The sequence below is a fragment of the Siphateles boraxobius genome, unplaced genomic scaffold (genome assembly GCF_051911475.1).
Source record: "Siphateles boraxobius isolate OS27281-9 unplaced genomic scaffold, OSU_SipBor_1 130, whole genome shotgun sequence".
NCBI classification, from domain to species: Eukaryota; Metazoa; Chordata; class Actinopteri; order Cypriniformes; family Leuciscidae; genus Siphateles; species Siphateles boraxobius.
In genome coordinates this window covers 22,761,666-22,787,301 of record NW_027508734.1, presented here as the reverse complement: position 1 = coordinate 22,787,301, position 25,636 = coordinate 22,761,666, and the positions used below count along the sequence as shown (strand labels likewise).

The window sequence follows — 25,636 nt, the reverse complement described above, 5'->3', positions numbered from 1 at the left end:
TGCCCCTTATAGGGCAGGGAATAAGGAAACTACTGTAGGAGCAGATAAGACCAAAATGAATTCAGATAAAGACATGAATAGCATAATGGGTAACAAATAATGATGATGTTTTTCTTAAAGTGTATGTTTTGCTACTGTATTTAATGGAAAAGCTTTATTACAGAGCAGACTAACAGCACGACTGAAAATGGAAACAGGAAAGGCCTGTAAGTAAACCTAGAAATAGAATAAAGACTCCCTACTACATTTTCTGTATTGTATTTATTAATACTATCAGTGTATTCATCATATTTTCTTTGTTGAATTCATATTAAGACATATTTTGTGTTGCTTAATGCTTGTTTAAATTTCATTATAAATAAAACAGAGAGATGACCCGTAAAGATAGCTAAACTCCTTTAAGCTCTCATTTAAGGAGAATTTGATATCTGCCACTTGAGAAGTCCCTGTAATCGCCTGTAAGACTCTGCTAAGTGCTTCACAGGGCACCGGCCGTGAACCGGCATGACTGTACACGGCTACAATCATTCAATCTGTCCTCAGTCTCACACACACTCTCTTGCTTCAGTGCGAAATGCTTCATGATTCAGTAGCAGCATGAGACTGCTGTTGATGCCAGTCACCACCAGGACTGTAAACTCGGCAGGGGCGAATAAGACAGAGGGGCCCTGCTAGCTTTGGCACGGGAGGCAGATGGAGAGTTGTCTCATACCTAGTGGTCTTCCCTTTGAGGCTGCCAGGACAAGACAAATATGCCAGCAGCTCTACCACAGACACTGCAACTGATGTTTCACAATCATCATACATGTGAGAATATCACAACTGAATGTTCATTTCACATTATGTATTCATAAAGGGCCGAATAACACTCAGGACTGTATATGACTGGACTGTGTAAAATTTGAATATGTAGAGTTGCAATAGCTCATATTTATGAGATTTCACATTTAACAATTTTAATGTTAGTGAATGTGTTATGGTCACAACCAGCATTGGGAAAGGCTACTTTTAAAAGTAATGTGTTACAATATCATGATACTCCATTAAAAAGTAACTAATTGCTTTACTCGTTACATTACTTTTGCATTTACTTTTTCTCACCTGGGCTTGGCTTTCTTGATTGTTTTTTTAATAACAAAAAAAGTTATATTTTTTGGCAAATGTAAAGGCCCTTTCATACCAAAAGTGCAAATGAAAAAGAAAATGCAAATTCACGCATGTACAATAGAGGGTGCAGCTCAAACAATCCTTTCAGCTATGCTGCCATTGTGGAATGCAGAAGAATAGGGTGCAAGAGAAGTTCAAAACTCTTCAGCAATGAAAACATATGAAACACAAATGTGATGTTTATCTGAAGTCATTATTGCTTTTACTTTTAAACTTAATCATAAAAGGTCAGCAGCAAAGACATTGGTTAATAAAGTGAGATTACATTCATAAAGTACATTTTTGTTTTTTAACATATTCTGTTATTACAGGTTTGTGAAATATTTTGAGTTAGCATTTTAAAATTTTTATTAATTTTTAGGAATACTGAATCTCTTTTTGTGTAAGTGAGGTGATTAAATGAATGCTCACATTTAGTCTAGAACTATAGAACCATGTTCACACAGCGCACACAACACCTTTACTCCCAATATCTCTCAACATGAGGACAGGAGAGGTGTCTGTCAATAAATGGGGGGAAAAAAAGTAACTATTTGTTGTAAATTCAAAGGTAATGCGTTACTTTACTAGTTGCTTGAAAAAAGTAATCTGGTTGTGTAACTTGCATTATTTTTAATGTGTTACCCCCAACATTGGTCACAAGTTCACAACACAGTATTAACTTGTGATCAAAAAAAGTAAGTAGGCTATACAAAGTAAATTGTTGTTTCACCCAGAGATATAACATTTTCCAAGGTCACTGATGTGTCAGTGTTGTCATTTATTTTAACTACGTTTAGTCCAGTTCATTTTAGGAGACACGTAAACAGGGAGTGCCCTCCTGACTTTGTGCTGGGTGGCAAAAGACAGACTCACACATGCTGCAAACAGATGGCACATTTGTCCTTAGAGATGCTTCTCATATTTTTATCATTAACCCATATTAGCAAAATAAACTTTTTTCATGATGTCTCTTAATAGAGGGTCTTTGCGTTTTACTCCTTGACCAAAGCAGGTGTCTCCGTTGGATGATGTTACGCTGTCATTGCATCACATATGGGCAAAATGTATCTGATCTGCCTCCAGTGACTCATAAAAGGGTAGCTACTGAAAGTCAAAAAACTCTCTGCAATGTCTTGACTTTCACATATAATGCTTGTCATTTAGTGTCGTTGGCTTCACTTTGGCCCTCTTGGCTCAATCAAAAACAGCTCTAATTATATTGTAAAATCACTGGCTGGTTTTTAAGAGTGCAGTATTAAACTAATGTATTTTTTTCTTCTTGCAATGTAGTGCAGAGGCTCAAAAGCTAAAAAAGATCACGTATAGTCTACCATGTGTGTTGTTTGCCCTTTACAGAATATTGCCAATGCTCCTGCTCGTTCTGATAAACTGATCCCCCATCAGTCGTCTGTATCAAAGCACATCCAAATCCAGGTCACATCCCAGCCAGTGTCTGAATGAAAGCCAGCATCCTAGTCTTACCTACTTCAGACCTGCTGTGACATATGTATCCAGCTTGCCCTTTTACATACGTCACCTAATATCTGAGTGGAACACGGATTTAAAGCTAATAAAGGTCTCATCAAATCAAAGTCAGAACTATTTGCCCCCTTGGTAAATATGATCAAAGATGCCTGTAAAAAATAAATCTGCATTGTTTATCCTTTTGATATTTTATTTAAAAAAATGCAAAAAACTAACCTTTTATTAAAGTAAAATAATTAAAAATTAGGGGAAAATCACATGAAATAAATGTTTTTCTCCCAAACATATTGGGAACAATTATTTGCCCCCTTTTATTAACATGTTATTGTCAGGTTTTGATTTTTTATCTGTTGGTACTTGGTCGAATCCATGATTCCATGTATCTGAACAAGATGTCCAGGACCTCTGGCAGAAAATTAGGGCCACAGCATTAAAGATACAGTATTTTATTTTAAAATAATTATTTAAAATTAAACCTTTTTTGTCCCTGTATAGAAAATATAATCAGGACACGGAGGCGTGAACTGGAGCGCGTCTCATAAATGAACCAAAACCCAGACCTGAGAAGTATATCTATAGAAAGCTCGAAATGTCTACTTTTAAACAAAACAATTAAAAACTAAAAGAAATTGGCTACCCCTTGCTTATGTAGGCTAATTCATATGAAGTGTGCATTTCTCTCTATAGGCATGTTAATACTGTGAAGATGGCGAGTCTGCATCGTCAACATTATCTTTGCAGCCGCTGACATAGAAAACACTAGTTTACCAATAAACAATTAAAATGTTTCATGCATAATCATTACTTTTGCCGGTTCTTTGTTGCAAGCTTTATTTCAGGTGTTGCGTGATATCTCTGCGCCCAAGTATCAGTGCTTCGCCTGCTACTTCGGTGGCCCTGCCAGACTAAGACAATGCATGCACTGAGACAAAAATGCATTTGCCCACCTATCTAAATGTAGGGGAGACAGTGAATAACCCCTATTTCAAAAAACGGTGGAGTGTTCCTTTAACTGCCTTTTACTGACAATAATCCCTTGCAAAGCAAGTGTGTTCAGGATATCCTGGTAACGCATCCCTAAATTAAAATACAACTTTATCAAAAGCTCTCTATCCATAGCTATTAGCCTACCAAGAAGTGCCTTAAGACGGTAGCAGCCTTAGCGCGCACTTTCTGCTTTGGGGAGATAACCTGCTTCATTGTGCATTCTCCTTTTATATATACTTATCTTGAGGCCACGAGATACTATCTTGAGTTCACGAGTTACTATCTTGAGGCCACGAGTTAGTATCTTGAGGCCACGAGATACTATCTTGAGGCCACGAGTTATTATCTTGAGGCCACGAGTTACTATTTTGAGGCCACGAGATACTATCTTGAGGCCACGAGATAGTATCTTGAGGCCACGAGTTATTATCTTGAGGCCACGAGTTACTATTTTGAGGCCACGAGATACTATCTTGAGGCCACGAGATACTATCTTGAGGCCACGAGATAGTATCTTGAGGCCACGAGATAGTTATAATTTTTTTTTTTGACAAAGTGGGACTAGGGGGGCTCCGTACAAAAGGATCAACAAAGCTAATTTATTTTTTTACAGCCATGTTTGATCATATTTACCAAATAATTCTGACTAGCACTGTAAAATGAATATTGTGTCTTCTTTTACTCACTCACATGTTGTTTTATGACAAAGAGTTTAGTCCATATGGCAATTCTAAATTTTCTTAAGTCACACAATAGCTTTGAGTGTAGAACAGGCAGGAATGTAAATATTAAAATATTCTTAAGATACAGCCTTCAAATGTAAGCCTTCAAAATGGCCAGTAAGTAATAATTTTCTTAATAAAATATCTTAAAAGTAATAAAAAAGAGGGTGAATTAAATTGATCAAAAGTGTCAGTGAAGACATTTACAATGTTACAAAAGATTTGGATTTCAATTAAATCCTGTTCTTTCGAACCTTCTATTAATAAAAAATACTTAAATATTGTATCACTGTTTTCCATAAAAATATTAAGCAGCACAACCATTTTAAACATTGATAATAATAATAAGGAAAGTTTATTGAGCAAAAACAAAAAACAAAAAACAAAAACATTAAACTGATTTCTGAATGATCATGTGACACTGAATACTGAGTAATGGCTGCTGAAAATTCAGTTTAGGAATAAATTGCATGTTAAAATAATATTAAAATAGAAAATGGTTATTTTAAATTGTAATGATATTTCACAATATTACAGTTTTTACTGCATTTGTGATCAAATAAATGCAGCATTGGTAAGATTTATAGAAATATTAAACTTCATACTGACCCAAACTTTTGAACAGTAGCATTATTACTGTATATTATATATTTATGACTTCAATCATCATTGATTTATGACAAATCCGAATGCATACATTTATCTGACCTCTCTGTATGGACCTATTCCATGTTATTTGTTAGTTTGTTTTTGTAATATTTTAGCATTGATACATTGACAGCCTGGAATCCTTCACTCCTGCCAAAGTATGAGTGCCACGGCAACGGTTTCATAACAACACAGTCATCAGTGAGATGTGGATGAGTTTGTGGGCGATGAACTCTTTGGCTGACTTTAAATAATGACATACAGCAGAGGTGTATACTTACCTTCTCCTGTATCACTCTGTGAAGTTAACACACCTGTGCTGATTTATAATTCCTATAAATATTAACATGATCTTGTCCAGAGATTTTATTAAACTAAATAGAATTCAAGAAAATAAAAAAAATGCAATTGAAATTATATTTATAATTGATACTATGTATATATTTATAATCATTAAATATTTATTAATAATATAATATACATGTTATTAATATATACTTGTCAAATTATTTTATTCGTAAAATGCATTTGTATAATCCACATAATGTTATAAGTACATATTAGTGTCTTGTATTTCTTGAGTAAATATTTAATAATATAATATAATATAATATAATACAATATAATTAATATAATATAATTTTGCCTCAATAAACTCCTAATTATTGCTTATTAATAGTTAGTAAGGTAGTTGTTAAGTTTAGGTATTGGGTAGAATTAGGGATGTAGAATATGATCATGCAGAATAAGGCATTAATATGTGCTTTATAAGTAATAAACAGCCAATAGCAATATGCATGCTAATAAGCGACTAGTTAATAGTGAGAATTGGACCCTAAACTTAAGTGTTACGAAATAATGCAATTTAATATAATATAATATATCAATCAAATCAAATATTTTCACATAATGTTAAATGTACACCTAGTGACTTTTATTTCTGGATGAAAGCTATAAACAAATCTCCAGATTCCAGGGGAAGGTTTTGTCAGTGTAATGTGTATCTGGTGCACTTCACTTTTGTGTGTACGACCGGGTCGCTCCTCCCCTCTCTTGAGCTCCAGTAGTCCGTCACAGGTTAGGTTAAGCCTTAGGCAGCACTTAGCGTGCTTGTATTCATGGCTGATATTCTAGTGCTTCAAAGCAACAGCAGAGTCGTGATCTAACCGATCTGATTCAGAAAAAGGGCTTGAGCACATATGTCTCATATTGCTAGACTCAAAAATGTTTATTGAACATTTTAGCTAGCAAAAATTCTCTTAATCTTATGCAATCATCATAGTCATTGCTTGGATATCGGGTAAATGTTTTTGCCAACGTTCGAGGAGCGTGTGTGCACTTTGGGATCCCTCCTACAACATTGGCTCCTCAAGAGCAGTCAAACGCCCACCACAGACCTATCTCTTTTTCGCTCTCTCTCCTTCATGCTAGCACTGACTTATGCATAGGAACAATCAACAACTTGATAAATATAGTTATTTCAAAGGCAAAGCTTCTAGCCTGTTTAAAGACTAGGTTCATTCGGTCTATTGCAAATTAGCTCTGTTGCAGCCATGCACATTATCCATTTTACAACCTCGCGCTGCAACTACAGGCACTGTTAGCTGCCAATAAAACAGTGGAAAGAGCCACGGAGTCACCAACTCTTCAGCGAGTATACAAACGCACATATGACTCATCATTACCCAGCCAATATATGGCATGACATCGCAGTGTTCATACAACCCTCCAAAGTGTGCTGGATAAATGTATCCATAGTTGTTCAGCTGAGAGAATAAACAACTCTCTAAGAACTACTTGACCGTATTTAAAATCATGGATTGAAAACAATATTGTTATTATTTCAATATAGGAAATCATCTGTTGTAAATCTCTGGAGTTTTCACCAAATGATGTATATAGCTCAAGCAGTAAAACATGGAGCACAAAATGCATCTGAAAGTGTACACAATCATGTACCATTAAAGGTGCCTGAATGAACAGTTGAAGAGCAACTAAACTTTTTTATGATACAATTTGTAAGACACTTTGTGAGGCTGATGGAGTATAATTTCTCATGTTTGACAATAATGATTGGCAGTTGACTGACTATCTTATCTGTCATTGTTCAGTTCAAAGGCTTGTGGATTTTAAAGCAGTCTCATGCTCACCAAGGCTGAATTTATTTGATCAAAATCAGTAATATTGTAAAATAGTATTACAATTTAAAATATCTGTTTTCTATTTTAATGTCATTTATATACCATATAAGTGTAATTTATTCTTGTGATGGCAAAGCTGAATTTTCAGCATCATTACTCCAGTCTTCATTGCTGTCACACGATCCTTCAGAAATCATTGTAATATGTTGATTTGCTGCTCAAGTAACATTTCTTATTATTATCAATGTTGTCAACAGTGGCGCTGCTTAACATTTTTGTGGAATTTGAAAATCTTTGATAAACAGAAAGTTTTTTTGAAGTTATTTGGAATTGAGATCTTTCGTAGCATGTTTACTGTCACTTTATCATTGCTGAATAAAAGTATTTATTTATTAGTATAATACTGAAAAATCCTACTGAACCCAAACTTTTTTTGTATGGTACAGTACATAAATGTACATTATTTTTTATTAAAGAGCACTGGCACTTTTTTGTTTTGCTTACACGAATGCAATTAGAGCAGACTAAGATGAAGTCTGTTCACATAAACTGCAGATCTTTACTGTACAAAGAAAAAGAACACTCATACTGTAGAATGATAGTATACACAGTAATATTTACTTCTTTAAAATATATAAAATAATGCAGAGTAGAATTGTAAAAAAAAAAAAAATATATATATATATATACACACACAGAATAGAATGATAGAAAAATATGTTTAAAAACAGAACATACAGTAACAGGTCAAAAGGACAATGCGGACAGGTAGTTAATTTCATAGTTTTCCCAAGGGCTCAAATGTGTCAGACAGATGCAAGATCCTGTGTAAGCAGATGGTTTCTGGATGCTTGTCCAGAATAAGCAGCAATGTGGATCTGATTTTTGCCAAAGATCTGGCTAGACAAGACTAACCCACATGTAACCTTACAATGACGCAAGTAAATATTTTTTGTATTAATACCTCTCTGTGGTGCTGAATAATTAGTTTGGCTGGACTCATTTTTTCTCTGATTCCAATATGGTTCCAATATATGACCAGATGTGGTCTCCTTTTCCTCTGTGAATGTGTGTTGTTAAGAGCAGTGATGACTGAGGATCATGCTCGATTGCTACGATTTAGTAAGGTGCAGAAACTCTGTAAATGTTTCCTGGCAGTTGGTTAGTTCCTGGCTAGTTTCCTAACTGCCATATCCTTGCTGGTTTCGCCCAGTTATTTGTGTACATTAAAGGCCAAGAAATAAGGCCTGCATTCACAGAGAATTATGGGAAAATTGCAATCTCTCCATGAAGAAAAAGTGCCAAAGTCACATAGCAATAAATAGTATAAATTATTTTGCTAGTGAATGATGTATTGATGGCAGTAATAATAAAACATTTGGTAACACTTTACAATAAGTTAACCACTTCAGTTAACATGAATTAATAATGAACTACACTTTCTTCATTTACTAATAAATTATGGAAATCAAATGTTGTATTTGTTAATTTTAGTTGTAAACTATTTACTGTAAACTAACATGAACGAACAATGAACAGCTGGATTTTTATTTACCAACATTAACAAAGATTAATAAATACTGCAACAAATGTATTGCTCATTGTTAGTTTATGTTAGTTATATACATTAACTAATGTTAAAAAAAATATGACATAACAAATACATTTGTTTTTATACATTTTCAATGATATGTCAGGCTGAAACTTCCAGTTGAGGTCAAAGTAGAGCTGCCAAGAACAACTTTCAGAGCTTTAGACGTCTAGACCTATCTTCAGGCTCACTTTCACTTGACTGAAGAAAGTAATCCTTGACTCAGACAGATTTTGAATGAATTAAGTCAATTATCAGCATTAATTCCAGTGATACATTCTGCCGATAAGAGGTTTAGAGCTGAAACTCTGGTGATTGAATCTCAGGTTGAATCTTCACAGACTGATCAAAGCTCATCAAAATGGAAGTACTCTCTCGCTTTCTATCATCCTTAATTCTTTCATTTCTGAAGTCTGGCTCTATGGACCGCGTTGTCTCCCTAAACTGCTTCACATGGCAGAGAGGCACGTTGTGGGGTTTTGAAAGGTGTGGAAAGAATAGCATCAGGCTTTCCAAGTCCAAAAGTTGTGTTTGAAAACAGAAGCCTGTTGTTTTGTTCACATAGTGGGCCCTTATGTCACCTGGCTGTAGGCTTGGAGGATACTGTGTGAGTTTTGGCTCTTTGGTACTCTGTGATAGTCTGTCATATGATGCCAAAAATAGATATAGCTTCACTCAGTGGACTGAAAAAAAAAACAAGATAAAAAAAGAGGGCCGGTGCAAATCCCTCCAGAACTAGTGCTTTGAGGATAAAAGAGTCAGGCCAACCAGGGCTGACTCCATTCAGCAGGAGGGTTTCCCATCATAGATTCAACACAAATGTGCTCTTCTCTGGGTATGCATTTAATATGAATATACATAATAATATAATATTATGTATATTAGTATGAAGATTGCTATTGAAACAATAAGACAAATGACAGGAATAAAATGTCAAGAATTCATTTGGGCTGGTCTATGTTAACTGAAATGTCATCTTACATTTTGTCTTCTCATGCAGATCATTTTAAGACTGGAGATTCCGCATTTTTGTCACAGCATGTTCATTTGTCTGTATGAACAAAATATAAACTGGTTGTTAAGATCATTCTGTCATGGGAGGAATGTTTCTTGTAATGCTGTCTGTCCTTTAGCTCACTGTGTCGTAGAAAACGTGTATAGATTTGTTAGTTACAAGTTTACTGAATAATCCACCACCAGTTTTAACTGAATGGGAAAGAAAGTATTGAATGTAATATTATTGTTGTATGTTTTAAAAAGTTGTTTATTTGCCTTTATAGATTATTTTAAAATGCATGTTTTTTTGCAATGATTTTACATTTTAAATATTTCACTCTCACAAACCTACCATCAGACCGGTCAGGTATGATGCTCTCATGTTTCCAAAGAACAATTCAGCCCATATGTTATACTATAATAAGTATTACATTTAAAATAGTTTTTTTGAATGTTTAAAGTGATTTATTTCAGTTTATAAATTATGTTAAAATTTATGTTTTTATGTTATATGATAATTTTTACACTGATTTTATTGATGACATCCCACTCAGGTATGATGCTCTATGAAGAACTATTCAGTAAAATGCTTACTGAACTACCACTACTCTCTTAAAGAGACAGCAACATTTCAAACATGTTTGCAATACAGAACACATAGAATAGTTGGAAACTGGGGTCATTTAAAAACAAATATGGTAATAAGTAAAAAATAAATTAACATATACAATTTAGCATCAGCTATTCATTGTTTAAGTATTTATCTACACACATGATATGAGGGACACAAAAAGCATGTTTATTTTATTTTATTTTTTAAATCACCCATCAAATTCTAGTCTATTTTTGTACATTTGGTCTTCATTGTATAAAAGGTAGTGGACATGTATAAATAATCTTTCTAAACAAGAACACCTGATCATCTATAACAGACAGTTTAGTTGTGCAAGTAATAATGGTTCATCTATATAGACTGACTGATTTCAAGTGTCCTTGTAGAAAAACTTGTACATTGTTCATCCTTCAAAAATGCTGTAGAGACTAGAGACACTACAGAATTTTCCTATACACTTGCAAGTCCTTCTGTTCTCCTTTCAAAGACTGACACACCCTGGCTTAAACCAAACAAACAATTTGTAAAAGAACCGAGTCATCAGAAGCAAGTTGTCAAGGGTGTTGGGTGAAATAAAGAGAATAAGAGAATGGATAAAGAGAAAGAGTGGTAAACAAAGAAAAAGAAAGCAAAAAGATATACTACCAAAACAAGAAACAAACAAACTCCTGCTCTAGTCTGTGTCCATGCGTAAATCTTATGATTCTCTGAAAGTGCGCTGCATCACTGACTCATTTTCCGTACTCTGCATACAGATGATGTCATTGGTATATTTGGGAGGACAAACAGAGACCGTAAATGTGTTTGACATAATGGGGTCTGACAGAGTTGGTCACAAACCAGTCTGCCCTCATCTTCATCTGAATAGTGACAACCACAATCTGCCGAAACACAAGAGAAAAGAAGGAAGACTGTGCCTTTATTCACCTATTGGTCTCTATACAGTGACGCTCCACAAACTATATTGGTCTTGACAAAGTTATTGAAGATGATTGAGCAAGACATGGCCACAACTTCACAAACACTACATTCGTACTAGTTTTAAAGGGGTCATATAATGGTACATGCACTTTTACAAGTTGATATTACTGAAATGTGTGTTGGCAGTGCCTGTACACAACCATCATGTAATGAAAAAAATCCATCCAGTGTTTTTGTTTTAATCTTCTTATATGTTTTCCCCTGCCTCAAATTGAGCCGTTCGATTTTGTGATGTCAATAAATCGGACGCCCCTTCCACGATTGTTAATTGACAACAGCGTTTCAACACAGACCCGCCCTGAGCGAGCTGTCATCGTAGTTCATTGTTTCAACAGGCATTGTTGATACGCTGGAGCAGAATGGCATCTAAGCGATTGTGGTGTTCTGGTCTTGGCTGTAATAAAGACACAGCAGTCATTTTAATGTTCCTAAATTCGAACCGCTGAAGACCCAGTGGCTGAGTTTTATTTTTGAAGGGAATATTCCCAAAGATCTACGTAAATGCTTTTATGTCTGCGCTAATCATTTCTCACCAGACTGCTTTATAAACGAGGGTCAGTGTAAATCTGGTTTTGCTAAGAAGCTGGTCCTGAAAAAAGAATCGGTACCAACTATTCGTGTTCCTGCTGCACCTCCAGATGAAGTGAGTGTAAACGTTTTATTAACCTTTCACCATTAATCTTCAGTTTTTTGTGTTTCAATTTAATCTTCAATCTAAGTTTTCTATGTCACGTTACGACGTTTTCAATATAATTTATAATCCCACGTTTATAATGAACAACGCGTTATGGTTAATGCATTATTAAAAACTGTGTACGCAGGTGTACATTACGTGACATTATGTTAACCAACCATTCAAACCATTCTTAAAGCTGCTGTAGGTAACTTATGTAAAAGATTTTTTTTACATATTTGTTAAAACTGTCATTATGTCCTGACAGTAGAATATGAGACAATCTGTGAAAAAATCAAGCTCCTCTGGCTCCTCCCAGTGGTCCTATTGCCATTTGCAGAAATACACCGCTTCCGGTCAGAAACAACCAATCAGAGCCAGGATGGATGTCTTAGCAGTGTCAATCACGCTCGTGTACACGCTGATCACACCCCACTCTTGCACAGCGCAACGCGTACCGTCGTTCAAACTCAAGATTCCTGGTGTGCTGAAGCTGTGCTAATGGCGGAGAAACAACCTAAACTGCCAATTTCTTGAGTGGCACCTGCTCATAAAACAAAGAGGTAAAAGGAAAAAGGCCGATGATGATAAACAAGAGAAAAAGAAAGAATTAGACAGAGCCCATTGACACAGTGTCAAAACTCTAGCAGCATAACATGTAGATAAAATGTTTATCTAATATGCGTTCACGGCCGGCTCCGCTGTGGGGGAGGAGCTGTGGAGGGAGGGCTGTAGCGCAGCAGAGAGCAAGGGGGTTGGACCTGTAAGTTGTGCTTGTTCAAATTTTCAGGCTAAGTCAACGTTTTCTCAAAACTCCCTACTGCAGCTTTAATTGTCGAACTTCTTCGGGGCCGTCATCTTGTTCCGGGTCCGACTCCGGTTCAAATTGGTATGGTTGCACAGATGTGTTCTCAGAGACTCCCGCTGACATTCTTGTTGAAAAAATATACCCTCAACTGTTGTCAAGGCAACACTCCACGTGGGGTTGTGTCAAAAGCAAAACGCCCCACAGAACAGAGGGGCGGAGTGAGCAAAGCTCATTATCATATAGGTATATGCACTGAAACGGTGTGCTGAAAACAGAGCTGTTTTTGACCAGATAAAATTAGTGTTTTCTTATAATACTAATGAGAATTTTTAATAAAAGTATATTACAAAGTTTTCATTTAGACCCTAAAGATTCATATTAACAAAAATGCCATTATATGACCAATTTAAAAGCAAACTGAAAAAAGGATGTCAAAAGACTCCATGCTTGCATTTAAACCAATATCTTCACTTACACTTTTTCTTGGAAGTGAGATTCTGTGGCCTTGGACGTTAGTAGCATTTAAAGTTACATTGAGGACCAAGTTTGTAGTCAAAGTATGAGCAGGCCATAGTCAATGTAAAGCATATTGTTGATGTTTATTAGTGAATGTTCCATAATTGTTTATAATCCGCCGTCATCGGTGGTCCTGCTTACTAGCCTGCGCGTTCAAGGCAGGCTCCGCTGTGGGGGAGGAGCTGTGGAGGGAGGGCTGTAGTGCAGCAGAAAGCAAGGGGGTTGGACCTGTAGGTTGTGCTTCTTCAAATTTTCAGGCTAAGTCAACATTTTCTCAAAACTCCCTACTGCAGCTTTAAACGAGAGGTGGAGAAAATTTGTGGTACCAAAGGACTCATTCTCATCAGTTGCTTTCTCTGATCCTCCCATCACATCTCACTGTCACTGACTGTCAATCAACAATAAGAAAATGATGAAAAGTATAGAACGTTTTCCAAATTGTGTCTTTTTTTGTGTGCTGCAGATCTGGATATCCTCAGCGTCCATGCACATTTAACAAGTAAATGAATTTGAGAGTGATCTATGGCTCTGTTAGACCTGGGTGGAACAATCACATGGAGACGTTTCAGTCCGAGAGAATCCGTTTGCTGTGAGATGTCCTGGAGGTAGATGACGCAACAGTGCAGGGAGAAGGGTAGAGCTAGTCACGCATTTGCCAGTCCACTGTTTTCATCAGGCATGCTCCCCTGCAACAAGACAGTGTGTGTCACCACCACTGCCATAGCAGAACACTCACTCAGCACGAGCTAACACTCAAAACCATGCACGAACACAAATAAGAGCAGGCAATTACAAACACAGTTGGTCGTGCAATATTCTCATGTACACAGACGAACACACAGGCCTTTACTCAAACAGTGGAATAAGTCTGATTTAGTGGTTTTCATTACATTTTCCTTACTAAATAAATAAACTCATTTTAACCGACATATTAGCAAATTAGACTTTCAAATGAGCGCCTGTTATGCTCAGTGCTTAGGAGGGGATTCATGGATGTCTGACAGAGACACCGCCATGATGCAAACCCTTGCAAGTTGGCAAATCACCCTCCGTCTGCAACCTGAGATATCGTAATGAGAGTTATTGAGCAGAGATACGGCAGTCAAAACACAGACACACAGTGAGAAAAGTCTTAAAACAAACATTGTGGAAGGCTGGAGGAATGATTGCACACATTTAACTATTTTATGTCATCACATATTAAATCCCAGTGGCATGTTGTGGCATTCAGTGTAAATCGATATGTACCGGTATATACATATAAGATATTGTTCGACAGTTTGGAAGTTTTTTGTGTTTTTGAAAGAAATTTGAAAAATAAAATTAGCCTAAGGTAAAAAACTAAACAAATGTAATACTGTGAAATATTGTTACAAATTCAAATGATAATTTATATTTTGCATTTTTAATTTATTGTGATGTGTTGGCAAAGCTGAATTTTCAGCATCATTAGTCTTCAGTATCATCAAATATACTGATGATCAGAAATCATTCTAATATGCTGATTTGTTGAAAACAGTTGTGCTGTTCAATTTATTTCTAGAAATTGTGAAACTTTTTTTCTGTGGATTCTTTGAGTATAAAGTTGCAAATGTATTAACTGTCACTTTCAATCAGTTTAATTCTGGCTGAATAATAAAAAATACAATAATACAAAAATACAATACAAAAAATAAAGTATGTGTGTATTACACATAGGCTACATATACTGTATGCAGCAACATATATTTAAAATACTATTATTAAATGCATGAAGTGTATGTTTTTAACATCACCTCTAAAATAACTACAATAATTTAAAAAAAAAAATTTTGGGGGGTATATTATAATTAATAGTCATCTTTTATTAACAATAGTCATGGAATCCGTAAACATCATAAATATATTGATGGTGGCTGGGACAGAGGTGTCCCTTTCATTTATTTGCTAGCTCACTGAAATCAAAGCATAATTTCAAGTCGATTCGGACGTGATCAAAAATGATGATGTTCAAGCGGGTGAGTTGTTTACTTAGTCCGTCCTTTTCCATCAGTTCCTCTGATTCAAGCTGATTTGTGGACATGCTGGAAGCATGAGAGGAGGGCAATCAGCCAATCATCGTAATAATGAGAATATGATAGGCTGTCATTATCACACTGATCACACCATTGTTGTGATTTAAACACGATTTGAGCTTACGTTTTAATATTTATTATATTTATTTACTCTCATTTATTTTCTCCATCGACTTTTTGGAAGAGCTCCGGTCTCCCTTGCCATCCTTTAACTTTATGTACACAAATGTTGCTAGGTTGTTTCAACCCAAAAAATGCGGTCTTGAGACTAATGCATTCATAAAATGACTTTGCTTTTATTCAAAACAACCCTCAAATTGCTGATAGAGGCCCTGTGTGTTTGTTAGGGGAGCAACAAACTGAGTTGCCTCTGATTGTGGTAGCATTGTGCATTTGGCCTCCACTTTACATCAGATATGTGTGACATCTCCTCAAAGCCTTCAGGCTCTGAGATCCCCCACCTTAGTGCATCAGACCAAGTACGACTGAGTGCTGTTATTTAAAAATCGCCATGCATCTGTGCAGAATTAGGCTATAGTCATCAAAGGCCAGCGGCAATCACTTCGACATCTGAGTAGGTCAGTTAATTGCAAACAAATCCTAAAACCCAATTTTATAGACTAGTAGATAAAATCATAACAATAAAATTGACATGATTTAAAAATGTATTTTCTACCTGGCCTCCCTCATTACGAAGCTAAAAAACAGGAGCAACTCCCTCGCTCTCTTTCTATCCGTCATACACACTTATATAACTCTAATAAAAGACACAGCTTGCGATGAGGATTTGATTTAGTGTGTCTTTGGAGTATTCCGAGCCATGTTGCAGCCCGTGGCCCAAGAGGAGAGGGAAGGAGAGGGGGTAAGTAATGGAGACTGGACACACTCATGTGGAAAGGAGGATCTAGCCTGGAGGTGCTCAGCCGACCCTCACAGCCCCATCTCGATGTGGTTATGTGTGTGTGGATATGTCAAGGAGGGGGGTGTCTGTGGAAATGAGATTCAGAATGCAAAATATGTGGGAGAAGTTAACCATGCATAACCATGTATGAATGTGTGGCTGAGCAAAATGTCATATTTCTACGCCTAACTAGACATGCATGTTGCGTGAACATTGATGGGTTTGTGTGTTCATTTAAGCGCTCATGTGATGTAGACATAATTACGAGTGTGAGACATGTTAACGTGTACGCCTCCCTTCCAGAATGCAGAGGATGGACACGGATCCATCCCAGAGTGACAAACACATGCCGATGTAAAAGTGTTTCAACACACACACCTAGCATTACAGCTCTTCGTTATGACAAATGGAAGCAGACGTGTACGGCCCCGCTGGCCGTCCTGTCACATCCCCCTGCAATGACACGCAGCAAAGAGGGAGACAGCTTGGATTTATTTGAATAAAATAATATAAAAACAAACAAAACAACACATACTTAGCATTCATAATCTAAAAGGCGTCAGCAGAGAACAAATATACACTGCAGCACTTTAATCTACCTCATATTTCTGTAAAGAGCTGTATTCACTTGAGCCGCAGAGAAGTGAAAGTGCCCTGATGATCAGGTGATTGGGAATAAGGGACCGGCCAGTCAGTATATTTGGCTGGATATCTCCTCTGCAGTGCACCTTTACTTTGACTTTAGAGCTTATGTCTCTGTTGCATTGTTAAATTTGGTTAGCTGCAATTTTTTGGGTGACTAATATGCTGTCCTTTCCATGAACATTTGTCCATGAATAATCAATCAGGTGCTTGGTTTATAGCCAGTAAAGTGTCCCTACAGGTACTAGAGTGTCTGCAAAGAGAAAGAAAAAAAAAAAAAAAGCGTTTCCTAAAAAAATGTGATTCCATGAAGGCAATGGACTTTCGTGCTTACAAAACTGCTTGTTAATGTAGCCAGACTTGAGTTGAATCAGAGACCGGTGCCTGTTCTAGTGAAACTCTCCAAGTCATGTTTGATAATCCATGACCAATCTCATTTCATTACAGATCTATTACTGTGCCTGAATTCATTCATGCAAGCACAACGTTCGAAGATTAATGTAAATTGTAGTTATATAATTTACTTACATAATGACACAAAGTTAAGACAGACATAAATATATGACACCTTTAATAACACTTTACAATAAGGCCCTTTTAGTTAATACATTAACTAAAAAGGTAAATTTGGATCCAATTCTCACTATTAACCAGTTGCTAGTTAGCATACATATTTTGACTGTTTTTAATACTTAGAAAATACATACTAATGCCTCATTCTGCATGACCATATTCTACATCCCCCAATCCTACCCAATACCTAAACTTAACAACTACCTTACTAACTATTAATAAGCAGTAATTAGGAGATTATTGATGCAAAAGTTGTAGTAAATGTTGAGAATTGGACCCTAGTCTAAAGTGTGACAGTAACAGTGAGCAATTCATTACAGTCTCTATTTATCAATATTTGTTAATGTTGGATGATAAAATTACAACTATTCATTGTTAGCTCATTTTAGACAGTTTAGGTCCATTATATTATTTTAACAGATAGCTACAACTTTTAGTAATGGTTGAAATGAACACGAACTAAGATTAACAATATTTTTTTTCATTGTTAGTTAACTAATATAAGGAACCTTATTGTAAAGTGTTACCAAAATATTTTCCTCCAGAGTCAAGAAGCGTGCAGCTCGTCTCCCTTCATCCCCCTTCCTTCCTTCCCTTCTTCATATTCAACATCTAATTTATTTTACAGCCTCAGTTTGTTTCCAGCAGGGACAGCGGCTCGACAGCCTAAGATGCTGTAGCATTTGAAAACACAATACACATTTAATAGAACATAAAGTAATGTCAGGCTTAAACTTGCTCAATTATGATACACACTGCAGCATTCAAACCAGTGTTCTGCCTATCACAGCGGATGAATACTTAAGGTTGAGCCAGAGGATAAAAGCTGTCTAGAACAAGAGTTAAGAGTCATCAATGTTTCAGTAAGGCTGCTTTGTGCTTTGTTTTACATCCTATTGCAATGGATGCCTAAATCAGTGGCAGGGAGAAACAGCTGCTGAGAGACAGCTGGAATGAAGAGGAAAAAGGGGCACTAGGGCCCAGCTAACCTTAAAACAACCACCTACTGCGAGGAACTCCACAGTGTCCGAGTGAATTAGAGCGGCCCTGTGGGATGGCATGGCTGATATGAGTGAATGGCAGAGTGAAGAGCAGTAATGGATTATCTGACACTCATTTCATGACATCACAACAAACCCACCTGCTTGCTCAATGTGAGATCATGGTGTGACTTTCCACTGGACCTAGTAAGATCATGACAAGGAGTTCAGTGTTGATTTCATGCAAACTCATATTATACAATAAACAATTTACATACTGTACATTATCACATTTAATACACAAAGGCTAAAGGTATGCTAAGGTAGCATGCTGAGCAGTTAAAGAACAGAAAATATTTAATTTCACAATCTATAGTCTTGTTTATTTACCATTATATCACATCATACCAATGTAAGACGACAAATCATATGCCAAGTGTGGGAGTTTCATAATCAGGCACTCAATATAGCAAAGAGGTACCAGTTAACAAAAACGTGTATTGCTAATGTTACCATTAAGCTATAAAAATGTTATTTCTGAATGTTCTGTGAACGTACAAAACAGTTTTAATTTAATTTTTGCATGGTTATGTAATTGTTTAGGAAACATTCAATTTTCTCAATCTGCAAACATTTTGAGAATGTTACATTTGGATGTTCTCTGAAACAAAGTGTATAAACAATGTAGAAATTATGTTTTTGGGCTAATGTTTGGAGAACATTATTAAAGACCAGATAACAATGTCGCCTACAAATATTCTACTGATTTTATTGGAAGAATGTTTGTTCATAACTTTGAGAGAAACTTTTTCCAGAATGTTTTGAGAACATTGTTAGCTGGGGTTGACCAGTGTGTGCAGGGAGACTCAATTGTTGATGTCTGATATACAGCTTTTCCGTGTCCGACAGTGAATATTGAGAAGTATCTGATCACTGGATGTCGGGGTCAACCAAACAGAATCAAGTATTCGAGTTGCGTAATGAGCTACCAATAGTTGTACATTTCAATGCATTACTCACGAAAACCTCTAAAATGCATAGCGTAGGGCCTAGAATCTAGTAAAACTATGTGGATAAGCTAACATGAATTGGGAAAGCGTTACATCCCAGAAGCTTTACTCATCAACACAGAGGCTTAAAAATGAGCCTTGCCACGGTGCATCTGTGTGAGATGTTTGACAGCGAGAGATAAAGCTTGCATAAGCAGGATGTGCCTAAGCTGAAGCATTTCCCCAATGTGGTGGTGATCACCTTCAGCCGTTGAGAGGAAAGCCAGGGGGAGATGAAAACGGGCAACTCAGTGTGATTAGGTATGTGCTTTCTGTACAAACAATCAAGATGGCAGATGTGCCACTGTGAATTACCTTGTAATGTTAGCGAATGCTAATCCCTCAGCACATTTGTGCCCTTTGCTCCCTTTATCAAATAATGTCTGCTGATATGAGCAGAACATGTTGTCAGAGATACCACAGACAAGGCCACGGGGAGAGGAACTGGCTATTAGCAGCCTCTTGAGTGGATAGAAATAATACTAACTTTTTATTGTTATAGGGGTGACGTTAAAAATCAACTGGAACTAACTTTCCGTTCACAGGCTGTCTGACTGTATATTTATTCTAAACTAAGTAAACACACTTGGCTCCACTGAGCAAACAGTCAGTCTAATATGTTAGTCTAGTATGGTTATGTATTGACCTTGTTGATGGAGACTTTCCTTTATTTCAGCTCCGAATGATTTTAAGCATGTCACCATCCACTAGACAGGTATTTGTCTAACTGCTTATATGCAGCATATTTGACTAGTCATTGAGTCTAAAAAAATATTTAATATAGCCAAACAGATTGGCCTCTTAATTTATTGGTACATGCCATAGTTTGAAAATCAGAATATGAGAAATTACATTTTTTAGAAAGCTTAATTGTCTTTAATGTGTTTGTTTTTTACTTTAAAGTAAGGTGATGATATGACTAGGCTAATTCTTTTCATATGGATTATTTTCAGCACTGTTATCTTTAACAAAAAGAAAAACTAAAATGATTCAAAATAATATTCGTTAATTGAAATAATGCTGAAATAAAATAACATTTAAATTTAAAAAACTGAAATGAAAATTAGAACTGAAGTAAAATAGTAAGTAGCTACTAAAATGACTAAATTTGAAATAAACAAGTATTAAAGCCAAATTAAAAGAAACGAATTGAAAAGACAAAAGCACATCATAAAATTATTGCTAAAACTAAAATGAAAACAGCTTTTTAACAGCTTAAGAATTTTTAACAGCTTAAGTTTCTTGACAAACTCAGTACGTTGTCTCTTCCAGGTCCAGAAGGACAGCTCTACTTTTGCTTATTCATTTCATGCCAGAAAGAAACAACAATCTGAATGCCAAACGATTTTCCTTTTCTTTTAGCAATATTCTCTTTTCTATGGTTCGGGTCCAGCGTCACTGCCTCCAGTTTGTCCTTTATCTAGAATCTGCTCTAGGAGAGATTTGTGGCTTTGCTGCTCAGTGTGTACTGTGCTCTGAATGACTTTTATGTGCTAATGACTCTGTTTAATGAAACCTTGTAAAATTCTGCACATGGTGAAGAAAGCATAATTTAAAGTCTTGGAGATTTCTAGCTCACTAAATTGCAGCACTGACGGCTCTGCTTGGGCCTTTCTCCATACTTTCTTAATGATTCAAGTTTTCCAGTGTAGCCTACGTGGCAAGGATGGACATTTTTTGTAAATTTTTCATTTCGTTTCTGGCACGGAGATAATAAAAACAAAAGACTTTAATTAATGATGACGAAATAAAAATAGGCTATCATAAAATATGTCTAAAACATGACTAGAAAAATAACACTACTAGCCTTCATCATTATTAATAACCAAACACAACCTATATGAGATTAATCAGATAGCCTATATAGCCAACATAAAAGTAATATTACAACTACATCTGCAGAAAAGGATGCTAATGCGCACGTGAACTTGATGTTTGTCTGAATGTGTAACCCGTACGTTGTGGCTGCGCTCTTTCCCCTAACAGCAATGCTGAAACACGGGCGACTAAAGCATAAAGAATTTACAACGTTCTATTAAAATGTTATTCTCAGTATAATGTTAAGTATATGGCAGATTGGCACTGTACATCTTGCACTTGTAGTTTCATGATCAAAGTGATTCCAGCATCACGTCACGCTTTCAAATCCATAGTTTAACTTTATTCGCAGGTCTGGGCGGCATGCTGTCCTATGTTAAGCAATCAGACCTCTGGTACCGCCCTAAATCCCGCAGTAACCAATCAGAAAAAAAAAAGAAAAAAAAAAGAAAAAAAGAAAAAAAGAATATATATATATATATATATATATATATATATATATATATATATATATATATATATATATATATATATATATATATATTTTTTTAGTCACGACGATCATAGTTTTCATGATTGATCGTCGCTGTCACATCGGAGTACTAGATTAAGTGTACGCATCCTTAATGGCAAGATGGTACAGTTTTATGTGACATTTAAAAATCATTTATGGATATATTTATATCTGTACGCAGACCTTTCGGAGATACCTATTTTGCATTATAATCTCACTCAAATGAGTACGAACATTAAATAATTGAGTAGGTACAGAAAGTAGCTACTGTAGTAATGTTTAAATATGTAAATAAAAATGGATAAAAAAATCAGGTAACGTTAGGCTAATAAAGCTATTAGCTTTTCCAGTTCACAGTATCACCATAGCAACACTCTTGGAGACTAAATACTTTATAAAATGGCAATGTCATAGGCCTACATCTTTGTATGGTAAATTGATTGCAGCAGTAGCCTACCAGATATTGGAAATAGGGGAGAGCGGGGCAGGGGCACAACGTAACGCTTTTTGACTTTCTCAGTTTGTGTAAATCTGCTTAGGGTTTAGAGTATTTATTTTTCCCCACATTAATTTCCCACATGTCTAGTACAATTATGTGGTTTTGTTTTATTAATACAGTGTATACTTTTTTCTTGATTTACTCCGAAAGAATGGAAGTGAAATGTGACAACATGCCCCATAGGTGGGGTACATTGTAACCTGTGAGGGGCACATTGTAACATCACCATATGACAGCTTAAAATGCTGATCTACAAGTCAAACCAAAATATTTTCTTAATAAAATACAATTATTAACTTTTTCAAATAAAATAATGGGATTTTTTAATAATTAAAAATAAACACATTTTTGAGTTTGACAACAAACACAGGAAAACACAGCTATACAGCATAGTTCAAACCAAAATGATAATTAATAATGTCTGAACATTGACTATTTATTTACATGTTTCTCATGTTTTCTCAATATAATTCATACAAGTATAGAATATAATAGCATATTTCTAATAGGCGCACATTGTAACGCAGTGTTAACACATGCCCCAACTGCACAACTGGTGTTTAAAACCTGCTAGTGTCTTCAGCTAGTTAGCAAAGCATTAAAATAACTATATCAACTGTTAAACAACAGATTGGAGATTAAAATAATATCAGATTTGTCTCATTTTAAATAAACACAAAAAACAGAGATGACAAGTTAACTTAAGAAATGTACTTTTGCTATGGTTAAATAAATGTTCAGTGATTCCTACAAAGATTTATGAATTTTGGTGCAATTTTTTCTCTATATAGTGTTGATATCGCAACTAGTGTATATACACTAAGTTTCATCATGCTGGCATGTGTGGAAGTATTTAAAACAAGTGTGTTACAACTAGCCCCGCGTTACATTGTGCCCCGCGCTCCCCTAGTAAAATAAATAGCCTACCGGAAACAACAAAAATATAGGCCATATATCTGGATCATATTTACATGACTCTTGAAGTTAGAGTGTGGCCTATACAGAGATGTAAAGACATTCTGAGTTTTTAAATCAATGCAAATTTTTATTAGGCCTAACATTAATAGTAAGTGGGCGCTTAATTTATTATCCGACCTCTAGCAGGTTTCTCTGCTAGTAGTGGCTAAGCAGGTCCATATGCAGTGTACACTTATGAAGGTTACAGGAGGACATTTGGAAAGATCAGAGGCTCTCAGCGGCTGTGGAAAATCTCCAGTTTAATGTAAAGCTGAAGTAGCACAGAAAATGAGAAAGCGTTACTATGTAAACCAGCTGAACAGCACTGCCATCTAGAGGCGCCTACAAGCCACAACCATCTGCTGGACTGGTAAGAGCTGGAGCATATGAGGTCTCTTTCCTGTCAGAATCACTAATTACATGTTGAATTGCCTGTCTCAAGCCGTATATTTAGTACTGACGGTGATATTAGTCTTAGTAATGAGTCTTTTTCTCAGCCTGGATGGTTTTAGTCTATCACCAGGAACATTAAGGTAATAACAAATCCTGGCAGACTACTACTTCTCACCCCTGCCTAATCAAAGCTATTCATTCAACAAACGCAGTGAGGTCTGCAAAGAAATCTATAGATCTCCTCAAACACCAAACAGCAGCCCGTAAGTCAGGTAAGATCAGAATCTTCAATCATGGACGTTTAGTGTGCAAAGATCTGCGTAACCAGCGTGACTGTAATATTGCAGAAAGCATTCACACTAAAGCACCTTAGGAAAGATTCCCACTGAGATGTTTTAGCAACTCGACGATGAGCTCCAGGGGGTCTACTTCAAATGTTCTTATTCCACCCCTCTCCAGTTAAGCATGGGAATCTGATAAGACGAAAATTAGAAGCAGAAACAAAGAATTGACTATTCCCTTTATTAGGAATCCCTCCCTATCCCTTCTGACAGTGTCTAGTGGTTCCACAATCCCCGACCAGGCTGCTTGATTGGCGGAGCCGTTTTCCACAGAACCGGCTGTGATGTTTTCTTTTTCTTTTAGGGAACATACAATTCCCATGGGCTTAACAGACGATTGTTTTGTAGACATGCAGCTCATTGACGAATAAGGGTTTTAAAAGTGTACAAAAAATGAATCGAGATAGGCCTATAATTAATTTTGAAACCATTTTTTAGTTTTACTAAGTATTAACAATGAGATTATGTTGTTTTTACAATCAATTAACACTTCTTATGGCATTTTTTACAAGACAAAATTTTTCACCAAAAACTCATTCGGTTTAACCGTTAATATATCTAAAATTATTAATTTTTAGATAATTATTCATGAAAAAACCTGATTTTACATTGATGTTGAGATAGTTTATAGTGTGTACCATGGAAGGAATATAAAATAACATAATCACTGATCTCATAAATGTATTCATTTTATTGGACTACTCTAAACCCTCCTACATGTTCCAGTAAAACATTGCACAGGGAAATGAGAAAAGGGTAAATGTAGAAAAAATACTTTATATTTGTATGCTTGTAGTTCCTTTAGTTATTAAACACAATATTATTCTATTTAAATATTTACTATATATCAGTTTTACTGAATGACCAAGGCTGGTTATACCGAATGACTAAGTCTGCTGCCATTGACATTATATTTATTAAGACAATACACAGACAAAAATAGTTACAAAAAACATTTTATTTGTAATATAATATTAATGCAAAAAAGTACATCAACCATGAAAACATTTCTGTCAGGATCACTATCATCAAATACGATTGACAATTAGCATACATTTTGGATTGGCAGTCTGGTTCTCTTTTGGGCAGCCTAGCATGGATAAGAGCAGGGAGAGCAGCAATAACCCCCCAAAGGGTAAACAGAACAGAACCAACATGAATGTCTAGCATATATCATTAATTTAATATTTTAATGTACAAGTTAATTAGAGAATTTAGTCTTGATTCAAAGGGGAATCAGAATGCCAAATCCTGACTGGAGACAGAAGGAGCTAGGGATGGAGTAAAGGGTAATTAGCTCCTGAGAAACACGATAGCTGTTGATACTGAAGGAGCTTATATATGATTGCTGTGATAGGCGTCGTATTCCTATAGATAGACATGGATCAGCTGAGAGTCATAATCTTGAGGACCGTGAATTTAGAGGTTTCTGGCTCACTAATTGTTGTATGCACATCATCTTTAAAGTCAAAGGTGGTCCCTGTGGTACCTCATCCACTGGAATGTCAGGTGTCACATTTAAACTCTGGGTTCAGGTTCAGTATATTGTTCATGGTCCTCAACTTCTCTCTCTCTGCCTCCGTTTTGCGACTCTCTTTTTTCTTG

General features: G+C 35.9%; 1 protein-coding gene and 1 long non-coding RNA gene across 3 annotated transcripts in view; one reads left to right on the top strand and one right to left on the bottom strand.

The window, feature by feature from the left end:
- The window catches only part of kcna4 (potassium voltage-gated channel, shaker-related subfamily, member 4), a 134,574-nt gene that overhangs the window by 44,042 nt on the left and 64,896 nt on the right, over window positions 1-25,636 (top strand). The gene's annotated exons all lie outside the window — the stretch shown is intronic.
- Window positions 15,132-18,945, bottom strand: LOC143736604 (uncharacterized). 2 transcript variants are annotated; one of them, XR_013203498.1, is made up of 4 exons: window positions 18,622-18,945; window positions 18,470-18,527; window positions 16,644-16,718; window positions 15,132-15,373 (listed from the first exon to the last, which is right to left on the bottom strand). It is a non-coding gene; the product is annotated as an uncharacterized LOC143736604 (long non-coding RNA). The 2 variants fall into 2 exon arrangements; XR_013203499.1 differs by lacking the exon at window positions 15,132-15,373 and adding an exon at window positions 15,891-16,351.